General features: G+C 42.3%; 1 long non-coding RNA gene across 1 annotated transcript; it reads left to right on the top strand.

Annotated features, from left to right (window-relative positions):
• The first annotated feature begins 84 nt into the window (after positions 1–84).
• On the top strand, positions 85–10718 carry LOC120510050. The gene is made up of 4 exons (XR_005629406.1): positions 85–192; positions 6235–6822; positions 9751–9786; positions 10546–10718. It is a non-coding gene; the product is annotated as an uncharacterized LOC120510050 (long non-coding RNA).
• The last annotated feature ends 3040 nt before the right edge of the window (positions 10719–13758 follow it).

The raw sequence follows: 13758 nt of genomic DNA on the forward strand, positions 1-13758 counted from the left end.
CCGCCCCCTGCCCGCCCCGGGGGTGCCGGGCCAGCCGGGCCCGCCGGCCCCCGCCTCCTCCTGCGTGCCCTCCCTCAGAGGGGCCGCGCCCCCCGAGGGCCTGCGCAGGCCCGGGCCGACCCCCGCGGACAGCACGGGCTCGGGGGCGCTTCTTGCCCCGGGGCCGGGCACCGAGGTGGAGGAAGATGCCGGGTAGGGGCAGGGCTGAGGGGAGGAGGGAAGGGGCGCCGGCGTTGCTGTAGCTGAACGAGATGCCTCGGGGTGCAGGAGATTGGCTTGTGGGGCTCAGCTGGGCTGGGCAGCGTCTCGGTGCTGGTGAAGAGATGACCCCTTGGGGCACCGTGCCCGTGCTCGTGGCACAACGGCGAGGCTGCAGAACCTCCCTGCAGCACAGTCCGACACCGAGCTGCACCCAGTCCAGTGCCAGCGGCATCTTGTGGAGCCACGACACTAATCCTAAAGATCCAGGTTTATATTAAGCAATATTTACATTGTACCCTTCATCCCAGCTACTGTTTGAGCGAGCTGAGCCTCACATGGCTCATGGTTCAGCTCAGCGTAGAGAATAAATTTGTGGTAATCATGGTTTAAGGGCATGGCTTTATAGGTAACTGCACCAATGAGGATAGCTGGGAAAAGATGGGTTTTCTGATGCTCACCCCCTTCTTTGGGACCTCTCCATGTACATCTCTAAGGATCCCTGGGGATGAACAGTGACTTTCAAGTTTGTTAGACAAGGAAATGCCAGATGGCCAAGGGAGAGAGGAAAGTCACAGGTACTTTGAGTTTAGAAACAGAATTGTTTTCAGCAGCACAGGAATACTAAATACCTTATTGAATGCTTTGCGAGTTTAGAAAAGTTATATAGACTAAATACCACCTCTGCTTCCTCCTTCATTTCTGCATCAATGTGATCTCTCAGTGCAATGCTGCATGGGCTCAGAGGGGTTTGCTGATCACAGGGATTTGGCATTTATAACATCCATATTCTCTGTTTTGGATCTGAATGGGTGAAAGCATCAATGTGGGAGAATCCAAGTGAAAAGCTGAGGGTGGTGTCTGGTAGGGAGCACACCATGGGTTCTGTCAGGATGTGGGAGACAGAGTGCATGGATCAGTCATGGTCTTTGGAAATAATACTACACAGACACACAGGAGTTCTGCTCTGGGATCTTGATTGCCGTCTGGGAGGCTGCAACTCTCTGAGCTCAGTGTTTGCAGAGAGTGTTTACTATTTAGTGTTTACCTTCCTGGTTCTAACAGATGACACCTGCAACTGTTGACATGTTTTTGGTCTTTGAGATAAGGATATTTTCTTATAGTTGCTATTCATCCCTCGCTCTAAGGCCCAGCTGTACACGGTGCTTTCTATACGTGTGATGCTCTGCTTCAAATGCAAGGCCTGAAGCTTCTCATGGCAGCAGAAAGAGTTGCTGCTTGAGTATTTTTTTTGCAACAGTGGTAATCACCCATAAACTTTACAGCACCAGGCATCGAAGAATGTTTTGCCTCCTAACTGAAAATGAAAGGCATCACAGGGATTAACATCTTCTCAAACACTGGAAGAATTAGGATAGCACAGGACTTGGGTTAATCAAATGTTTTGCTGAGCCAACAGAAAGAGCCACCTTCCTTGTAAAGCCAGAGCTACAGGGAGAAGAGCCTCACTGACGGGTGTAATAACTGAAATAACTTCAGGCTGACATCTCTGCAGACAACAGAAAACAAATGAGCAGCGTGCCTGTTACTTTGCTAAACCAACACTGAAGCTGAGAGAAAGGTTTTAGTTGTAGAGGTGTTGTCATCGTGACTGTTTTTGGTCTCATTTAATATGTCATTTATAAACAGGCTCAAAAATGGTCTGCTGTTGGTATATTCAGAAAAGACTTCTTAAGTATTATTGAATCTTTCTGAGAAATAAATAACATGCTTTCACTGGAAATAGCATGTAATTACCTTCTTAACAATTTTAAAATGGAAAAATTATAACATTCTCTGTCTTCCCCTGTGGAGGAGTGGTTCCTTCATTTAGATTATATGTTTTTACATTTTGTCTGTGAATGCACTATGATTATAGATGCAGAAAATAATTGAAGGAAGGTCAAAATACATACATTTTGTATTCTTTTGTAAGGATTGTGATTGCTTCTGCTGCAGTAGCTGTGGGGAACTACAGCCAGGGTTGGAGTTTTACTGTGTTGGATTCAATGTAGACATAGGAAAGAGCCCTAAAAGAAGTCCCTCTGTCTCAGTACAGAACTTAATTTAAAATGTGATGAGTGTCTCCTGAATTCCTCAGCCTTGCAGTTCCATTTTCCTGTTATAGGCAGCTGATGTGAAAAGGCAGAGCTGTGGGGTCTGTGTCTGGTGAAGTCTATAGGCGTGGGGCTGACAGCAGACTCGAGCTGAACTGTTTGCTCAGCAGCAGGCCTGAACGGGGAAGGCAACAGGAAAGCTTATGAGATGTGCTGATATATTTGATCAGTTTCTAAAGATTCTGAAGTGGAGCAGCAAGGCCAGAGATAGACCTTACAAGATGTCATCTCCTAACTTGTATGCCACGGATGTCAGCACCTCCCCATTGCAGATCCATGCCAGGGGTATAATGGAGAGGGATTAGACAAGGACTGTACTTTTGCAAATTCCAAATATAAATCTACCGTGGGACTTAAAAATGTATTCCCTGAGTAGATAACCTAGGTTATTAGCATGCTGGAAGGAAGGAGGGAGGTTAATATCCAACAGTTGGTAGTGAGGCTTTTGGATGATTTACTACTGACAAAACCAGGCAGGGATGAAGGAGCAGCATACCCCACTCAAACATATATAATGTCTTCATTGCACATGAAGAGATGTGCTTGGTTAAGCGTGATGCCTCAGCTGCAGATGCATCTTGTCTCATAGGAAAGGAAACTGTCTGCTAGTTCTGGGTGACCATAGCATGCAAGGGAAGAAACTCAGAGAAGTGAGTTGGTTGCACACTTTTTTGGCTGAGGGGTCAGGCAGTAACAGAGATCAAACAGTCTGCTGAAGTACCCCAACACTGCCTGCTACCAACAAAAAAGCTAGAGTATCCTCCTTCCTTTTTGTAACAGAGTTATGCTAATACAAATTGTGAATAAAAAATAACAGATTTTAAGTCTTGGGCCATTAAGTGTTTGGAGGTATCTTTTTTGTTACCTGTGCACACACAAGTTCAACACATTATCACATTATAATTATGTATTTAAAAAAAATTATCAAGAAGCATGGTTTTGTGACTGTAGTCAGCTCATTACTGAGCCATTAGGAAACTGGTTCCAGCAGCAGAACCATTAATGAGTTGGTTTCAAGTAGTGTGTGTGCATTGTGATTGCTTGGCACTCTGCCTCAGTTTAATTAAGATTTTAAATTTACACTGTGCTATTCAACTGTGTGGTGCACTAGTGTTTATAAAAATGAATAGATTTAATTGTCCTCATTTTATAGGTCAGGCCACTGTGTCATTTTGGGGTCAAGGGACAAGACTGAAGCCACCCATCCCCTGAAGCAGTCTGGATCTGTTGCTCAACCTGCAGGGTGGCATTTTTTCTAAAGACAGAGAAAATGATTGGGTGGATGTTGACAAACCCTGAATAAAACAATTACAATAATATTATTTAGTAGAACTACAGTGCCTGGTTTGATGTATTCCTTGAGATTTGCAGAGATCACAAAAAAGCTAAATATCTGTAGAAGAGCAGTGGCCAATTAAAAAATTTACCTTTGACAGGAAAATGATCAAAGTAATTGAAGTGGTTTCTCAGAGCTTTAAAGAAAAAAGAAAGATAATCACATAATAAGAAACAGTATTGTTCCTTCTGTCACACTGTCTTCATATTATCAGCAATTATTTAATGTTCTAATCTTGCAAGCCTTATGAATATGAGCAGTCATGAGTAGCATGAGCAAAGTTTGCTGAAACAATGAGCCTGGAAAGGTCAGATCCCTGCCTTGAATAAATAGGTACAAGTGACAATATTGCTGTTTAATCTCCTAGGTGTGGTGTGCTGCATAGAAGTGCAGCAACTCTTGTGACATTTTCAGTTTTTACTAAATTTTAAATAAAATGTCCTTTCTGTTTTCCAGCTGTGTCTCTTCTTGCTAATGTGTTTTCATAAGCTTTTTTGCTCTGTTTTATGCAGGTGGAAGGTTGAGTGAGTTATGAGTTGGGTGTGTGTTCATCCCCTTTCATAGCATAGTCTCCAAAGAAAATAGTTGGCATGGGAAACTTCCCCAAGAGGCTGACATTTAAAATAACACGCTGTGCTTAGCATGAAGTCACTCCTCAGGTTTATCTCTACCATGCCTCCATTTTTGTTATGAAATAAAACAGTATCAGATTTACATATCTACACAGCAAGAAGTCCTTCCATGTTTTTGAGGTTATAAACAAAACAAAGATAAAACCCAGGCATGTGACGGCACTGAGCACCTCTTTCCTTGCTTTTCCATCCCAAGAGGTTTCTGCAGAGCTGAGTGGGTGCCTTCCACCCGTTTAATTAGACATTCAACTCCCTGCTCTGCTTCCTTGTTCTTTGCAGCAGACTGATGAAACACACAAGCATTTGAAAAATCAGGAGGGACCTCCAGACTTTGTTACAGCTATTTAATTATCGGGTGAGAGATGAGCAACTGCTTTCAGGTACTCTTGGTACCTTTGAGATGGCAGCATAAGAATAAACAACTCCATGATGTTTTAAGGTCCAGTAAATGGTCTGATCACTGCCAGCTCGTAATCAGGAGAGCCAACAGCTTGCCACTGGCTCTCAAGTCAGGCATATCACAGTAGTGGCATACCAGAGACTCTTTTTGCCATTACTGTGTTTATTCCTACAAGTGAAAAGACAAATATGAAACAGAGAATTGTAAAATCTCTGCCTGACCACACCATACTGACAGTTGGCATCTTGAGTGGATGAAAGGAACATTCAAAAGTAAAGGAAACCATGTGATTTCACAAACCCCAGACTCAAGCCTCTGAACTTCATCAAATACAATCCCATGCACAACTAGATCTAAATTCTGCACAATGGTTTTGAACCCTTCTTCTCTATGTGGAGTACAGTTTTCTTCTTTCTCCTGATTTTCCAAATCAAACCCTACATTTCCTTTAATTATTTTTCCTATTTAAGAAAATAATAAAAATAATACCAGTGATGGTGATGGCAGCAGAATTAATTACTTACATTTTAAAGCACTGTACTGTACTCACTCCTGTAATGCAGTTAACAGTCTGTAGGAGACACAGAACACCTTTTTTGGGGGGAAAGAATTGATGGGATTGCTGTCCTTGCTTAGGGGACTTTCCAGCACAATTCTCTGTTGAGCTTCCTGTGGAGCAGGGAGAGGCTGGGTGCCAGAGGTATGTGTGTGGTCAGCCTGAACTCCAGCAGTGGGAGCCACAGCTTTGCCAGGTCCTGCCATGGCTGGTTTGGAAATTCTTGCTATGCTAGGAGGATGAGGAGTGGGAGGGAGAAAACATGACTGTGGGCTTGGTCTTACAAGGACTTAGATAGTTTTTATCTGCCATGTGCTGCACTCAGTGACTTTGCAGTTCTGCAATCTTGTCCCTTCATTAGTCATATCCCTTTGCTGACCCCTCATTAACCAATTCCCATCATTACCTACACCCTGATTTAGAGTTCAGGCACTAAGTAATGGCAGCCATCTAAGCTTGCTTGGCTCTGGGTCATTCTAACAACATGAAGTGCCTACAGTAAAAAAGAAAGAAAAAGGAAACATCTTTCTAAGAAGAACTGTGGAATGGCAAAAGGTTCACAATAATGGATAATCCTTGGAAAAAATGTAGTTTACCATATCCACTGTTATGGGGAGTATGATGGAGCTGGTGCCCCTTCCTCATGCATAGACCCAAGAAAATTAATCAAGCATGTAGAAAGGAATGTACTTGTTGATTATGAATTGACATCATGATAATTGTGATAGTAATCTACAACCACACTCTGTAAATTCACCCTAGCATTTCTAGGCAAAACCAGTCCCATTTCTTACAGATTAATTCACACACCGTGGTCACACACCTTCCTCTTTAGGAAGGTTCCCATGCCAACTGTTCCATCCACACTGACATCTTACAGTGTTTGGAGTATTGCTATGGAAAGAGAAAATGAGTTGCCTGTAAGTCTTAACAGCTCAGGAGGCAGAAGGCATACAAGGGCAAGCTAAACTCACTTGATATTTGGTATTTTTCAGGTCCTGTGAGTTTGGAGGTCTCTGTCAAATTTGGAAGGATTGTGCCTTGCACTGCTGCAATAAAAGTCACAAACCCAGAGACATGAACTCCCCTGGCCTAAACCTGGCTTTGCTGGCAGAACCCAGCTTTAATAGGTTTAATAAACCTATTAGTAGGTTTATTTAGTAGGTTTAATAAACTTACATGAGGATTAGTACTTCTAAACATGATATGCAGCAAAACTGCAAGCAGAGATGCCTTTTATTCCTAAATCACCAAGCCCCAATGACGTGAAACATTCAGAAAATCTAAGGCTGAAGCACAGAGATACCCATTAAAGGAGAGCTTATATAATCTCAATTTAATTCTTCTTCTATTGCCGTGAGTTTAGATGTGGAATAACGTGAGTGGTTCAGGCCAATATGAAAAATGAAATCTAAGCCTCCACACCCATCTTCAAGGTGGATGGAGAGTCATATTCTTTAGTGCCAGCAGATGGCATCCATACACTTTGGGATCCCTGCTTCACACTTCCCACTGCAGCAACGCAACATTTTCCTTTCATTGGAGGAGCCCGAGTCTCTCACACGAGAATATCTCCCAAACTGGTAAGGAACTTTGTTTTTATAAGGGTCACAATATTTCCTGGGCATTGTTCAACCTGATAAATTAGTGCACTGTGAGGATTAGATCTGTTATCTCGGAGATTGAAATTGAAGTTAGATCTCACAGAAATTAACTACTATGTACAATCTGTCATTTGCAAGACACTTTGATGGAATTTGGGAGGTTTTCATGCAGCTGCTCTTTCTTGCTCTTTCATATGAACTTTTCTAAGGTATTTCATTCTTCTGAGTTCTTTGGATTAAGCAGAGTATCTAGAAATCCAAAGATTTTACAAGCTAAATAATTGCATCGTTTATCAAGCATTGCCATAGACAGTTGGTGGGAGGAAAACAGCTCAAGGATGCTTTAGAAGTAGTTTTTCAAGAGTGAATGTGAGACCAAAAAAGATACTATTGTGTTTCTAGTTTTCCAAGATTCACAGAAAACAGTAGGAAATAGCTGTGGTTTGACTGGCCAGCTGATTTCCACTTGCAGAGCAATGAATCTCAACAAGAGGAATTAAATATTAAAACAATTTTGATATGAAAAGGCCTGCTGATAATATACTAGAAAGCAAAATGATTGATGGATCTCACAGAAACCAGACAGATTCCAAAGGACAAACTGAGTATTTGAAACACTCACAAATGTAATGGGAGAATATGTTATTTCTGCCCTCCGTATATCTTCAAAAGAACACGGTAATAAGGGAGATGTAAATTATTTCTAATCTTTTGGGGAGTAAAGATTTCATTAACTTTAGCAAGCTCCAGCTTAGACTGTACGTGGGCACAACACACAAAGTCAGATGCCAGACAGGAAAAAGAGAAAAGCTGCCTCGAACTTGCCAAAGATGTGTCTTGGTAAAGCCAGTGTTACTGTAAAAGCCTTTAGTGGAAAACCTGTGGTGGAACTGAAAGTGAACAGTGCAGTACTTGTGTCTAGAGCTAGGTGGCTGCAGTGGCACACTAAGAATGCCCAGATTTGCTAATTCATTGCGGATGTACTTTTGTTTTGTATTTTGCTTCATGTAAAACAATCTTTTCTGTCTTCATTTCTTGACATTTTTATTATGTACAAATTCCATCTACTTTTGTCCTCTGTTTCTTCTAAATAAAGTTAATCAGCTTTAAGATTTGCATCAAATGGCTTTGAGTAATGACAATTTGAAGCTGAGACTATTTAATTTTAAAGTTAAAAGTTCAGTCTTTTTTCTACATAGCTACTTCTTTAACTACAAAGAACAGAGAGAAGTTAAAAAAATTGAGGTAACTCACATATTTAGAGAAATAGTTTTTTAAAAAGGAATTTTCTGGCAGGCAACCTGCTTTTACCATCATTTTATAACCTTGCAGAATATTATCTCTCAGGAACTCTATTATTACCTTAGGCAGTAAATTGGCACAAAAGAAACTTAACAAAAAGATGAGCAAAGTGTTGGCGGGTGTGGGAGGGGGAATACATCTTAGTAGCTTACACAGGCATTTCAGAAATTTTTTGGGGGGAAGGGGGTGTTCTGTGTTAGTTTAAAAGATTAAAGTTTGCAATCTGCACTAGAGGAGAGTTCTTGCTAAAGTCTGTATACCAAAGCTGGCTTTGAATTGAAGAACTGTTGTAATTAGATTACTGTAAATACAATAAGAAACTCACTCCTGGTGGTCTGGGGAGGAGTGCCATAGGGCACTGGAGAATTGTGTTGGCAGGATTTGGGACAGTTTGACTGAAAGCAGAGAATACAATCTCAAAATCCTTTTAATCTTCCCCCCACCTCCCCAGTTCTTTGGGGATTTGTTTGTCATTAAGTAACAGTCAAAAGATTAAGGAAGTATAAAATGACATTAAAGCTCACAAGTACTTCTATAAAATTATCAGTGCTAGCGTAGTCTTCAGCAGGGTTTGCTTCTGCCAAGGCTGTCTAGAGGCAGGCAAAATGGAAAGAAAAGAGGCAGGCAGGCACAAAAGCAAGCGGCGCGAATGTGGGCTGCGGTGCCCGTTGTGCGCCGAGAGCGCGAGGCCTCGCCGAGCTGTTGCTATGTGTCTGGGCTCAACAAGCTTAAACTTTGCATGGCCCATGCTAAACTAATTTGAGTCAATTTGTCTACATCATTTCAACAATCGTCCTGTGCATTTTGAGTCGTACATACAACACTGCATGATAAAGGCCCACCGAGCAGATGCCGACTGCTCATTCTGCCGTGGTCTGGCTGTTGCTAGCTCTTCACCATGGTTTCTCCATATCCTAGTGACAATGTTAGTTTTTCCATGTTGAGGTTAAGTCTGTGCCTGGCTAGTTAAGACTTTTCTTTACAGAGGACAGCTCCTATAACAACTGCCAGCTCTAAGCATGACCTTTAAAAATGAAATGAGGGAGTGTTAACTGGAGGGTTTTGGTTTTTTTTTAATCTCCCAGGGGAGTTCAAAGGAATACAAGGAGATTTTGCAAGCAATGTTTTTAGCCTGAACAAGAAAGAGACACCAATATCAGAAGATGTTATCATAGGAAAACTGATCTAACCTGCTTACAATTAAATAGTTTCCATGTAATGGGTTTTGACTTACTTGTAAACGTGTACTTTGTAACAGAGTTTTATTTTTGAAATTGAAATCAAACAAGAATAAAGAATTAAAGCAACTCTACTCTGTGCCTAGGTAATATACCAGGACTGATCTGCAGCCAGTGAAAAACAGTATAGCTGCACAGGGAATAAGCTGCATGATCCCATTTTCTACCAGCTAAGGATTTAGTCTTTGAGAGCATCATGTTTGGAAATCTCCAGTATTTGATGAGTAAAAGAGCAAGAAAGAGCAGTAAAAATATATTACATTCTCATGTGTGACAAATCCCTGCAAGAGACATTAAGGTCCATGTGTTCTGTAGGGAGACAAAGGCTATAATTAATGTTTTTATTATTCTTGTATTGTCTTGATAGTTTCTCCGCATACCTCTGCTGAAAAAGGATTACCTGGTAAGTCTTGCCAGTTTGGAGCCCTGGATAACTCCAGGGACAGACTGGTTGTTTTTCTCTCTCTCTAATGAGCTATTGAGGCTTTTTTGTGGCACCCACTAAATGTGGCAGCCATTTTCCTATAGCAAACTTTGATAAAATTTTCAGTTCTGACTGTGTTTCCAAAATAGCATAGCTCTGCCCAAATTGTCAAAATCTTAGGTGGGATTAAACTTTACTGGTTTGAGGGGGTGGAGGAGGGTTCCCCCTTTATTTTTCTTTTTTTTCTTAAACCTAAGATATTTTGGGTACCCTCTCTGAGTTAACCAAAATTTTATTCTGATGAAAAAGAAACAAGGATATATTGTATAAGGAGTCACTTTTTCCCTGTCAGAGAAAAATGCCAGTGAAAATCTCTCAGTGAGGTCCATGTTTTGGAAATTGTTTTAATGCAGAGGTTTGGGGGTTTTTTCAGTATTTGCTCTCCACATGATAAAACCAGAGAGATGGGAAACACAGACTGCTCTAAAAAGGAGCTCAGAGGCTCTTTTTAAAATGCACATCCTCCAGGCGTGCGCTCATCGCATTCTGATTTGAATTTTAGGCCTCAAAATAAAGTTCAGTACTTCATTCAAATTCAAATGAACTGTGCTATGCTCTGGCAGCCTCTAAGGATGTGGCAGGCCTGCAACACCTCAGAAAGTGGAGAGGGCAGCAGCAGCTTGCAGATTAAATTCTGTCTGCCCCAGAACAAATATATTCTAAAATCTCTCTTTTCAGGCAAACTGAGCAGAGAAAAGGTGCACATGAAGATCTGAGATGTTCCTTCCTTCAGTGCTACAGCTAATAAAGATGCAGCAGAGAGCAACATGTTAGAAAAGCTGAGTTTGAACTTCCTGCTGATGGTGGTGCTGTAGGAGTGTTACAGCATTATGGTAGTTCCTGAATTTTGGGAGGGGGATGGACACACTGGATATAGATGCTGAACTCCCCTACGAGATCCAAGGGAACAAGTGTCTGCCACTGTTGAGAGAGTCAGTCACACAAATAAAAGTGAGCTGATTGCAGATAGGTTTACCAAGAGACTTTGAAAGACAGTATCAGCAATAAATCTTAATCTAAACAACGTGGGTTTATTGGATAAATGTGGGAGATGGTAAATGCCTGAAGTTAAAGAAGGAGCTGGGCACTGCAAGGACTCTTTTACACCGCAGCCTGAAGGGACATCTCTGGCCTGAGCCTTGGCTCCTTTTGTAAAGCCTGGGAATCAGAGACAGAAATTTGCTTCCATTTTTTTCAGAGGGGTAACTCAAGTGAGAAATGTTAAACCCTACCCTTTCCTGGGCATAGATGCCATGGCAGATACAACTGCTCTCATGGTAGAGCAGTATCTCCCACCCTCATAAGGCCCCTTTTGTTTCCATGTGTACAACTCATTTCAGTGCAGAAAGCCTCCATCCAGACCAGTGTTGTTCTAAAACAGACCCTTTTCTAAGTATTACATAGCAAGAAATATGCTTCTCAGTAAGTACTCCCTTTCAGACTACTGATATTCCTGGTGTCAGTAAAAGCGTTCATGTCAGTATTAGAAAAATTATCTGAGCATCCATCTCTTCCAAGAGCTACCCAAGCACAATTGTTACCTTATTTATAATGCTTTTTCACCCGCTTGATTTCCCAGTCAACAACAGAGGAAAGCAAAAGCAGGTTCACATAGGAGGAGTTCGTTATTAATTATTAATCCACAAATTATGCAACACCCATAAATCTTATAAAGAGAAAGGTGTCTGGCCTTAGCACTGTGCTGGGAGCTGCAGGACCTGACTCATTCTGTCCCTGACTTACCCCTCCCAACGTGGGAACAGTCACAAATGTCAAGACATAAAAGGCAAAAATTTGCCAGATTTTTCTCTGAAATGGACAAGATCCCCACAGGGAGCCATGGGCCGCCCAAGCCAGTCTCAAACAGCGCTTTGTTCCAGGGGGAGCAGAGCCTGTGAGAGTGCCAGGGCAATGCTGGCCTTACTCTCTGCTCTGGGCATCAGCCCCTTCAACAGGTTGGGAATACAAATATGACAGGAAACATCAATCCCACAAGCACAGATCTCAGCAGAGAGCTCTCTCTGTATCCCAGCAAGGCTAAGCTTTATGCTGTAAGCGAGTGATAAGTGCTTTTCTGCCAACATCACAGCCAGCATGCTGCAGGCCAAGCTGCCACCCAGAGGTCACAGGGAGATGGGGACAGCTCTAAGCCTCCAAGCCACAGCCACCCTTACCCCAGGGCTGATGTTGAAGTCACCAGTGGGGAAGCACTCCAGGCTGAGAAAAGGCTGTCCGTCCATTGGGCATCTCAGCTGCCCATTGTGTGAAGCAGGGGCAGGAGCCTCCTCTGAGCTCCTGGTGCAGATCCTCATGGGAGGAGCAGCCCAGTGCCAAAAGAAAATGGACATCAGCCCTTGGGCCACAGTGCTTTGGAGCTGTTACAGTCACGTGAGCAAGAGGAGCTGGTTCTGCCAAAAAAAGAAAATGTGATGAGCACCTATGAAAAGGGAATTTGTTTTCACAGGATATTGCTCTTCTAAATGATAATGACTGATCTGAAACTCTCACAGATTATTGTCTTTTTTCATCAGAGTTGTCCTTACCTTGTAGCTTCACTGTGACACCCCACAATGGGCAGCAGTTGTTACATAAGCAGTACCCCTGTCCCAAGGCACAGCCATGAGGAACAGATGCCGCTCTTTGGGGTAAACTGAGTTACCCTAATCTGGTTTTATAGAACAACAGTTTAATCTGTGGTGCCATTCCGTTTTTGTCATACAAAGAGCATAAAGCCATGCAGTTTTGCACAATAAGGCTAAAGTGATAAGGTTTTTAATGCTTCCTAAGGTGCCTGGGTCTGGTCTAAATGTTATATTGCACCTTCTCTGGGGAGCAAAACACTCCTAACTTTTTCCAGGACTTGCAGAAGAACCATCTTGCATTGAAAATCCCCAGCTAACCAAAGAATCACCTTTGCAGTTAGCGACAGCCAGAGCCAAGAAACAAAACAAGGTGGGAGAGTCCAGCAAAAGCTCTGTGTTTACTGCTGAGGGAATGAGGCAAGATGGGTGAAGAACGATCGTGCTTTGAGGATGCTGAAAGGGAAAGGAACAGTATTTTGGCCACTGCCTTGTCCTGTCCCACAGTTAAAGTCAGTTTTTAGAAAAAATGCATTTGTGAAATTTGAAATTCCCCTTGTCATCTCTTTATCAGGGTGTGTTGTTATTCCCAAGTGCTGGCCAGAGCATGTCTGGCACACTGCAGCAAATATGTTCTCATGCTGAGTACCAACACTGGTCTTATTTACACATACAACCCCTCATATCTGAGATGCATAAACTGCTTCTAACAGTTCCTTTTCCTCCTTTGTTCAAGTAGACAATGGTCTTTGGAAATTTATTTTAATGCTGCTGAGACAAAATTGTAATTTAATTTACAAATTAATAATTCTTCTTTCCAAATGCCCCTTAGCTCTGCATGCATATTACTTAATAGCTTATCTATATGACTATCAAATTCTTACTGCTCTGACAGAATATAAGTGACCCTTTGCTTGTACAGCAGATCAGCAGAGGGAAAGGGGGATATGGCTCCTCTCCTTGTTCCCTTCTTGCAGAGAAAGGACAGAGTTTGGTTTCCTATGGACCTGTTTGCCAGCTTTGTAGACCACAAGACAGCAAATTAGGAGCTCCTTCTGGGAAGACCTTTGTGATAAAGAATGCAACACATGAAACCCTGCTAATCAGATAAATTATAAAGATACAGCTTAAAACATCATTCACCTTAAAAGTTATTCTGTTCTGTTTTCCGCCTGGAACTCTCCACACCATCTTTTGTGGCAGCACCAGTTCTGGGGAGCTTTGCATTGGGGAACAGTGGATCAACCCTCTACCCCATAACTGAGCTGGCTGCCCAGCCTGCACTGAGGTGAGTCTTCTCTGACCTGGTCTC

Source organism: Passer montanus, unplaced genomic scaffold (genome assembly GCF_014805655.1).
Source record: "Passer montanus isolate IOZ18808 unplaced genomic scaffold, ASM1480565v1 scaffold55, whole genome shotgun sequence".
In the NCBI taxonomy this organism is placed as follows: domain Eukaryota; kingdom Metazoa; phylum Chordata; class Aves; order Passeriformes; family Passeridae; genus Passer; species Passer montanus.